The 10,000-nt window shown below is 42.9% G+C and overlaps 1 protein-coding gene across 19 annotated transcripts in view; it reads left to right on the top strand.

The window, feature by feature from the left end:
• Positions 1–10,000, top strand: part of LOC116700939 (RNA-binding protein Musashi homolog 2) — a 253,670-nt gene that overhangs the window by 143,555 nt on the left and 100,115 nt on the right. The window lies entirely within an intron of this gene.

Raw genomic sequence — 10,000 nt, 5'->3', positions numbered from 1 at the left:
TTCCAATCTTACATGATATTAGGTGTACCATCTGCTCAACAATGGGAGCGTGTCAAAGTAATCAATAAGCTGGTACGGTGTTTAGAATGTGTGTGTGTGTGTGTGTGTGTGTGTGTGTGTGTGTGTGTTTGTTTGTCTGTGATGATGCTGGTGTGAGTGTTTTAGAGAGGTGCTTAAAGGGTGTAAAGATTGTGAGATGGTGGGTGCTGTGCAGTCAGATAACAGCATCAGATAAGGCCCAGGAGAAGCACTGACTTTATCGCTATCTCTCATCGGCCCCTTATCTAAGACGAGGGGACGTTTCTCTCTCATACAGAGGACTTTCCAAAGACAGGTTTCCTCCCTGCACCACAATGCAGTGGTGTGTATTTAAGCCAGGCTCCACGCTTACAGGCCCGGGTTAGCCGCCGGTAAAGCACATATAGGGCTGTCACTTATCTGGAGCCCTGTGCGATGGCTGTTATTGGCTATGAATCCTCACATAGGTACGTTAAAGGAACTTTTAGGAGACAGGCTGTCCCCGGCTGCGTATGTGTGTATGTATCATTGTGTGCCCGAGTAGTCGACAGACACTGACAGGTATTTCCACAAGAGAAAAGAGCAGACGCTTCTCTGTTTGTCACACCAGTCAGCTCGTTTGTAGGCTGAGCTGGCATCGCACCATCTCAGTGAACTGGCTCTGTTTTGCCATAGAGATGTAAACATGCCTTTTTAAGTGAGCGACTCATCCTCCTAACCTGTATAAATGTTTAAGTGCAGTTGGCTCGGATCGAACGCTGTATTGTTTTTTTGTGCAAACTCTCTCACTTTCTTTTTTCTACTCTATCTGTGAGTGTACTCTGCAAGTGTGTGTATACACTGTGCGGACGAACTCTTTGAGTCTGGTAAACAGTTTCTAAGTGTGGAACATGTGAACTGTAGTGGAAGTGATCTATGGCTTTGAGGGGATTTTGATCTGTAGTGACAGAACCCAGTGTGAGGTCTGCTTTGAGACGAGGCTTTTTTCTCTCTCTCTTATTTCTCTCTCTCCTGTCTGCTGCACTGCCAGCCCTCTGTGAAAGGGGATGGGCGCCACGCTTGGGGAGTGAGTTCGGGGTTTGCCTTTGGGCAGCAAAATGCCCTTCAAATGAAGACAATGATGGTGAAACAGCCTCCTTGGCAATTTTTCTGATGACAGCGGACGTATTTATATTGAGTGTGACACTGAGGCAGGAGGCAGGTGCAGTGCTTTGTGCTGTTGGTGTTTCTTCTAACTAGCATTTAAATATTTTGTTCCAGTTGGAATTTGAAACAGTGCATATTTTCTGCTTTCATCTTGAAAAAGCACAACAGCTTTTCCTGATGAATTGCATAGAATATTACAGAGCCATAAGAAAAGTTGAATAATAGATCAGAACCATTGGTGCCATTGTGTAATATTAATGGCTCAGCTTCCCCGTGACCACAAAGGAAAGGACATTGAATATATTATCAGTGAAACCAGGGCCTGGGCCCACTTTACCGCTGCCTACAGATCCAGTAATGGGCATCTGGCAGCCTGGCAGTCCAAATCAATTTCCCACCTGTGTTCATTTTTATCTTACAGATTGATTCATGAAAAAATAATTTTGGATTTCTCTGCTGCACTGCAACAGATAAAAAAAAAACACATTGTGTTTTTAACAATCCAAATGCTACACAATGCAATTCTTCTAAAAAAAACATAGTGCCTATTCCATAATTGCAAGTCCCGGAAATAATAGTTTATTTAGTGCTTTTCAAAGCACTGCAGGAAAGAGCATATTTCCATTTTCCATTCCCCTTGTTTTCTTGTTAATCTGGATTGTTGTAGTACCTTCAACACAGTGCTTTACAAGAGTGGTGCCCAGCTTTATGCAGTTGTGTTTTGACCAAAAGTTGAAAACTGTTCGGACCTAAACCCTAAAGTACAACAGCAGCCTAAACGTCTTTTTTATATTTACTCAAGATTGTGTGAGGCAGAATCAAAACTATTGTTTCTACAAGCAATTTTAATATGCTGTAGAGAAGAGCCCACATACTTGCAGTATATTATAGAGGTGAGTACAAAGTGAAATGATTCCTTAAAAAAAGAAAGCACTGGGTATCTGAGGTCAAATTTACATTTATTTACATATGTGATCCCTTGTTAGGCCTGCTGGCGCACAGTGACTTCACATCACCTTATTTAAATGCTATCTCAGTGCCTTTTTATTTTTCACATTACATTTCTGTTTTTTTTTTATACAGAGGGTATATTGTGTATTACTATAATGCATTGTATTTAGTTTGGAAGAGTTTATTGTGTATGAGATGCATGATGGACACTTGATTGTAAGTGTGTTTTCTTTGGGGCTGTGGTGAATTGGATAGAGGACAAACGTCACACTCCACTAGTAGCAGCATTGTCCTTCAGACGGTCCCTGTGAGGCTGGCGAAACGACAGCCAGAGGAGACATTCTCTACCCTTCGCTCTGTACTTTTTTTTTTTTTTACTCTCAATCTCGCCCAGTCATTCAGTCTTATTCTTTCTTTCTTTTCATTTACACAGTGTCACTCTTTCTGTCCCCCATACCATCTCCCTACCCTGACTGTCTTCGCCATCTCTCCATTTCTCCCGTCTTTCTCTCCTGTTAGAGGACACTCGCTGTAAGCAAAGCTCCTCACAAAGGCACGCGCTGCACACCATCTCCTTGGCATTTAAAGGAGTAGAATACGGCCAATTGTGTTGGAAATTGAACTCTCTAAAGCCTCCGTTCCCACTGCAGCAGTTCATTGTGGGTGAGTTCAGTGTCTTTGGTGAGCAGCTTGGGCTGTCCAGAGGTTGATGCCAGAGGGCGCCTATTGTTCCATGTTCTGCTGCAGTGTCCCTACCACACCGCTTCCCTTCAACCTTCACATCCTCTACTGACACTCAATTTGTGACAGAAAAGAGGAAATAGTGAATGTCTATATTTGTATTGTGCAGTTATTTTTTTACTTTTTAGGTGGTTTATTCAGCAGAGCAGGAGGTCCGTGTGTGCGTGTGTGTGTGCGTGTGCGTGCGTGTGTGCGTGCTCCAAAACACAGGCCATGTCCTGGGACAAGGCCTTGAGCACAGCAGCCACCAACAACACATACCAGTTGTCCTTCCCACTCCCCTCTACGTGACTTCCCGTGCCCTCCCCTGGATGATAGGACGAGCGACGCTGGCTTTGAAATAAAAGCTTTTGGAACGGCCCTGAGTCCAAATCATTCTGTCATCTTTTACCTACTATTGTCCTGCAGGCTGACATTTGATTTATAACCAAAAATGTGATGTTACTGTCAAACCCAATTGGTAGTGCTAAGTAGAGGGTTGCTGAGGTGAAACAAATGGCGTCTCTTAGAGCAGGGGATGGAGACTGTGATGAAAGAGTGGCAGAGGGACAACAAACGTTATCCGCCAAAGCATTGGAGTTTGATTTGTAAGATAAAGGTACAGTAGATGATAGATGATTCTTTATCTCGCCACTCACATGCCTTCTTTATTAATTACTACTCTGCTACACCCTAATTAGCCCTCCTTCTCCACCACATTACCACTCTCTTCATCAGCAGATTTCTGTAGCACAATTCCACACACATAATCCACACAGGACCTTTTCAAGGGGAAATATACTGTATAGATATATACTCCCTGTGATTTGATTATTCTCAAGCAGCTTCACGGCATCACGCGTATTCCACGCAAACCCAAAAAATAAGTGTATACAATGCAAATTAGTACATTGCAGTCCCTAAGCTAAATTACACTCTTACGATTATAAGTAGCTGATTAATTGGGTCAAAACTGCATGCAACGGTGATTGTTTGATTCATGCTCTGCAAAAATCTGTTCTGCTATAAATCAGTGTCATACCTGCAGTTTCCACCAAGTGTTTTCAACAAGTTTTTAGTTAATTACTGAGTTAAAATATTGGAGGTGACATTTATATCTGTTTTGGGTAACACACACGTTCTCTTTTACCTTTTTTTTAATTACACTATTAAGAAAGATGATGAAATCCTAGTGTAACTTTCTTTCATATTGTTTTACAATAGTTTGTAACCAGAGAGCACCCATTAGTGTAGCTTTATAACAACTGTGTGACTGATCGGAAGCCATATTGCTTCTTTATTTGAATGATGCAAGTAATAGTAATGCGCTACAGTGTTGGGGACCAAGAGAAAGAAGCGGAGGTTGCATTGTTTTAGTCAGAGGGCTCCTTTGTACGAGAGAGCCAAATGAGTGAGGCCCATATTAGAAGCCATGTTCCTGGAGAAGAAGGATTTTCTTGGTTTTGGTGCAAGGATGTGGCCAAGGCTGTGTGAATTTGTGTATAGCCTTTTTTTTTTTTCTTTGCTCTTAAAAGGCTGGTTTTCTTCTTGGCAGACGAACAGAAGACTGCATTGTGTGTGTCGGTAATCTCTTTACCTGGATTGGCAGCAAAGCTAGCAAGCGCAGCTCCCACTGTGGAATTGGCACTGAGGAGTCAATGTCACACTGAGCGAGCTGCCATCCAAACAACCAGAAACTGGTTGTGTTTCTGTGAGACCATGTGTGTGGATGACAGCGTGTAGTTTTTCTTTTCAATTTGCGTGTCTTTGTTCATTTCATAGGTGCATTTTACAGCCCCCGGCATTAGCAATGTGAACATTATGCCCAAGCCTATGAATAAGCCACACAGTCCAACTTTCTAACAATGTATTATTTTGTGGTTGTGGCGTTTTGTGTTTGTCACAAATTCAAAACTAAGCTTCAAAGAGCAAAAGTCTCTGTCCCAGGATACACAAGCTCATGCAGTAACAAAGGCTATACCGATATAAGGTGTCATTAGACGCCAACTATTTGACATAAATTTGCTTCTCCTGCCTTACTGGGTGAGAAAAAGAAAATAATTGGCCTCATTATCGTTCATCGCTTTGGCATATTACATTCATTATTTTCTACAAGGACTGCCAGTATGAGTCCTGTAACCTCGGAAGCAGAGCTGCGCCTCCACAGGTTAACTGTTGCTCCCTGAAAAGCCCGTGTTTGACGTCACCACAATGCCTCATCAGCCACCGGTGCTAGGGATTGAACATGGCCGACTGAGCAGAGGATGTCTGTCTGAAAAGTGATTGCTGGCTCATTGACTGAGTAGGAGAGGAGGGGGAAAAGGGACCGGAGAAAGGGAACAAGTACAGTTAGAAAAGAAATGGGAAGGAAAAGAAGAGAATGGAAAGGAGGGGGACTGCGCATAAGAGAAGCACAGAAAGTAGAATGAAGGCATGGTGAGAGAGAAAAAGAGAAGGAAATAAAGAAAAAGCAGTGCCTCAGTGGGAAGCCTCCCCCTGCTGGCTCCTCTGGCTGGAAGCTGCTGCCGATAGCTTCAAAAGAGCGCCAGGCAGTCTAGGCCTCTGCTTCTAGCAATTAGAGATCACTCCAGCGGATGCCTCCTGGCCAGCCTGCAAATCCCTCAAAAATACCCTGTGATTACTACTGTAGGACACAGGCTGTTTACCAAATGGATCTAGCACTGCTGAGAGTGAGGTTTGATAATGCCTCCTTTTGTTCAGACAAGAGAGAGCAGGGTCATTTGAGTTTTAAAGATGGCACGACTTCAGAGATGAATTTCCACCAGCAGTAGAAAAGTTAACCAATTCTTTAATTCCTTATCCAAATAGCTCTGTAAGCAAATGGCCGCTGCTGTGTTTTTACAAGAGAATAAAACCTGTTTGAACAGAACTTCCCCAGCACTTTTCCGAGGGCCAGGTCTTCTTTGATGATTAATTTCCCTCACTGCTAATCCCTTATTAAACAACCGAATCCCCCGTTGGTTCCACAGGAGCTGTAGTGTTTACAGATCTCAGCTCTTCCGTGCTCTGTGACTACTGTATAGCAGCACAGGAGCAGAGTAAAACAATCCACCGCTGTGCCTGACTTAACTGATTGACACAACATTCGCATCAAGTGGAATCAGATATTCCCACACTTGCCTTTGCATTGCTTCAGCCTTCCAACATGAGCTGACATATTTCTTATTGCATTCTCTCACCTTGACAGAGCTGATATTAGCGATTAGTTTGAATGTCATTGGTAGAGCTAATCATGCACGCTGGGTCGACATCCACCTGAGGGCCCCTCACCTTGGCCTAATCACAGTGACAAAGGAAATTATATGTTTAGCCACTCATAATAACTGTTCCAGCTCATCAGCTCCAAGAGGAGCTGACTTGGAGGCCAACCTGTGCCTCACTGGGGAGGCGTAGCATGAAGCAGGGAGCCTGGCCCCTGACCCTGCTTCATCCCCTTCAGGGTGTTTGTTGTGATCCACATCCTGGCATCACTGACCCAGCAGACTCTACCTAATCCACCCCAGCATTACATTCAGTAGGTGTGTAAGTTCCTGCTCGTATTTTGCGATGAACCCAATGAGATGTGCTTGACAGGTAGGTGATTAAAAGGAAGTCAATCCTCCGCTCCTGGTCACCTGTCTGTTTTCTCCTGCGCCCCACTGAAATGTGCCCCTCTATCTATGTTGCTGTAGTCGTGTTTATTTTAAACTCTTGTATGCCTTATAGACCGAATGGGTTTGGTTTTGAATTAGAGTCTGCTGTGCCGGCCCTGCATGGCCACTGCAAGAGGAAGGAGGATGAAGGCAGGAGATTGTGGAAGAAAGCCTGGGGTTTTAATCTCTTCCCCGTGTTTATCTCACCACCAAGAGACAAACCCTGTGCCATTAAAAACATCAGCTATTCCCACTGGTTGGCTGCACTGCCGCACCTCTGAAGACTCTGAAGACGTTTGAAGGACAAAATAAAAAATAAAAAATGTGCAGAAAGGCATATTTGTGAATGATAGGCATGGTCTGATTTGTGTGTGTGTATGCATTGGAAAGCATATTGAATTTTCCTTGGATATGCAGTATGTGAATGGAAAAAGTTTGTTATGCACACAGTGAGTCCACACTGCATATTTGCAGCATATATACCCTCTTAAAAGCAGAGATGAACTTATTTGAACAAAAATAAACAAAAAACACCGTTGGCCTCAGCTGCTGCCATGAGGAATCCGTCTCTTCAGGAAATGAAAATGTCAGCTTGGAATTGTCATCATATGGAGAGTTAGCCCACCTTTAACCTTGTAATACCCCCACAGTGTCTCTATTTGTGACCTGCTGGCTACTCTTAGAAAGTGAAACCATCAGGGAGGATCTACTGCTCACATCATCATTCTTAGAACACCTAATAGTGGATTTACCAAGGTTAAACCTCCGGTGAGATTGCAGCCACCGTGACCTGGAATATTGAGTTTACATCCACTCACACACAAATACGCACACAGATACAAGAAGACATGCACACACATATCTTGTGTGAGACGCACATAGGAGTTTGTTTGAAAGCATGTTCAGCATTGGCAAGCTCACTTGAAGTCTAGACATTTAAAAAAGATATAGCAAGACGTCGACATAACTGCAGGAATATTGTTTTTGCATCCTATGTGCATGGGACTGTGTCAGAAACAGACAGGGGAAGCTTCCCCGTGCATTGTCCCCTGTATTTTTACAGCCTGATTGGTGCCTACCCAGGCGTCTTACAGCTGAGCGCAGCACATGAGGGAATTATCCAAGTGTCTGCTGTGCAGTCTTTGTAAAATATGCCGCTTCTTGTCTTTGTAGGATTTTTAAAACACGCTGATCGCATGGACATGTTTTTGATAGCCTTGGCCCACAGACACACTGCAGAAACATCTGTACTCCGCACAGTTGTCCCCCTTTGAAGAGTAAATTATTTTCTACTGATTTTATAGATATGTTAGTGTTTCTGATGCAATTTTTGTTGGATATGACTTATTGGTTTTAAGAAATAAGATAAATATGCTTCCTTTTGTTCAGGAGAAAAGTAAATGGGCTATTTTTACTCCACTGAAAATTCAATAACTGCAATAAAAGAGTTAGCTTACGGTTTATGGAAACATTTACATCTAGATTTTTGTCAGCTTTATTACATGAAATAATGTTTGTCAGCTGTTCCTGATGCTGATATCCAAACATCTTTATATGTCATAATATAGCTCAGTACTGTGTCATGATGGATAGTCTCTGATTTATATACTTTAGAGGCATTTGATATACTTTAGAGGCATTGGATATTAATGCACATTCATAGATGGCATGTAAAACCAGTCACTGTAGTTCCACTTGATACAAAACACAATAATTTATCATGCTCCTATTTATGAAAATACAGTTGGGGCAACATTGTGTTTGTATTTTAATTTGATAGCATCCTACCTCTTGCACATTTTCTCAGGGAAACTGCTTAAATATAACTTTGACATAAGCTATTAAATTCTCATAAAAGAGGACATCACATCACCTATCCAGCCTCCGTTCAACTGCTTTGAAGTTAGTTTTTTACTGTCTCTCGTGAGTGTAATGGTGGTCAGAAATACACCAACCCACACGGCTGTAAATCACAATCAGCTGCTGGGCCGCAGCAACCATTTCTCACAGAAAGATTGCAAACTGAATTTGATTACATCACCTCCATTCCAGGCATCTAATTTTAGATTAATGGGAAAAAGAACAGTCTCTGGTTTCTTTCTGACTTTTTTTGTTCTTATGTTTAAAAAAAAAACACTCAGTTTGAGGGTCAAACTGAGTGTCTTATGTCATTCTAAGTCTTCTTCTTCCCAACATGCCTGTCATCCCCCATTTCAAATTCTCAGCCTCCGCTCTATACTTCCATGCTGTTGTGCATTTGACCAACTTTAACCATGGAGCCCCTACTGTACTTGCAGCTGATTGGCCTCCCACAGCCCTGTTGGTTTACCACTTAAGCAGTTATGGGAGGCACTTTTTGAAGTGGAAGGTTTTTTTTTATACAGAAGCAGGCAAAACAATCATAGTACTGCAGGGTAAATCCTGGCATTGACTGGTATGTTGCCAGACAAGATAGACATCCTTTTTTGGGATATCTGTAAAAAGCAACAAAAATAGAAATGTTGTCTTCCGTCATGAACAATGAAGCATTGGTAATAACCAAGGACTCAGAAGAGGCACATGGTGTCTGTCCCTATAATACCAAGCAGCCTTCAGACTGCTTCGTGTGTTTGTAAGAACTAGGGACTTGACATGTCTGAAACTGACACACAAACACACTTGAACCATTAAATGAAGATTTCTTCCGACATACAATAAAGATGCATTTGAATACGGCGTGCTCCTTTACATCACAAGCGACAACCAATGTTTTTATGCTCCCCCATCACACAACTGCTGTGATGACCTGTGATGGTCAGTACTGTGTGTGTGTGTGTGTGTGTGTGTGTGTGTGTGTGTGTGTGTGTGTGTTCGCTTCCGGAACGTAATAAGGGTCCTAGCCAAGCGTAGGTGTCAGGTGGAAATGCCTGGCTCATTAGGTACCGTGGCAGGATAATGTATGAACAGAGCTCGTGAAAAGAGTGAGCAAGAGAAAAAGAGGGACGCAGCCATTGTTCTATCTTCTCTCTCTCCTTGCTGTCTCTCCCCACTGCCCCCCCCCCCTCCTCCTCCTCCTCCTCCTCTTCTTTCCCCACTGCCAGTTTCTTCTTTGTGTGTGTGCGCCTGGGGATATTTAGGCTCCCTGGTCACATTATGCCCTGTTTTTCGATGCAGAGCTGCCACTCCATGGGTTTATACCATTTATTCATAAATTAATTTATTTATTGGTTTATTAAATTTAATTCATCGCGTCTTGCATGATGCTTGTTTTGCACCTCTGTTGCTCGATTGACAGGTTGCCAGTCATGGTGAGATTCCATATCCCATCGGCGTCATGCAGCAGCACGTTGCTAATTGAGTTGAATGCGTAGCTCGTCTCTCCTCAGTGAATCCATCTGTCGCCGTCTTGTCATCAGTTTGTTCGCACTTGACAGGTTCCAAGTCGGTCTTTCTGTGTTTAACTGTGCGCTTCTGTGTAGGTGTGCTGTGTGTTTTTATTAATGTAAGGGTGTGTGTGTGTGTGTGTGTGTGTG

This window comes from Etheostoma spectabile, chromosome 13, assembly GCF_008692095.1.
Source record: "Etheostoma spectabile isolate EspeVRDwgs_2016 chromosome 13, UIUC_Espe_1.0, whole genome shotgun sequence".
Classification (NCBI taxonomy): domain Eukaryota; kingdom Metazoa; phylum Chordata; class Actinopteri; order Perciformes; family Percidae; genus Etheostoma; species Etheostoma spectabile.
The sequence above is the reverse complement of the archived record's forward strand: the minus strand, read 5'-3'. Positions and strand labels throughout refer to the sequence as shown.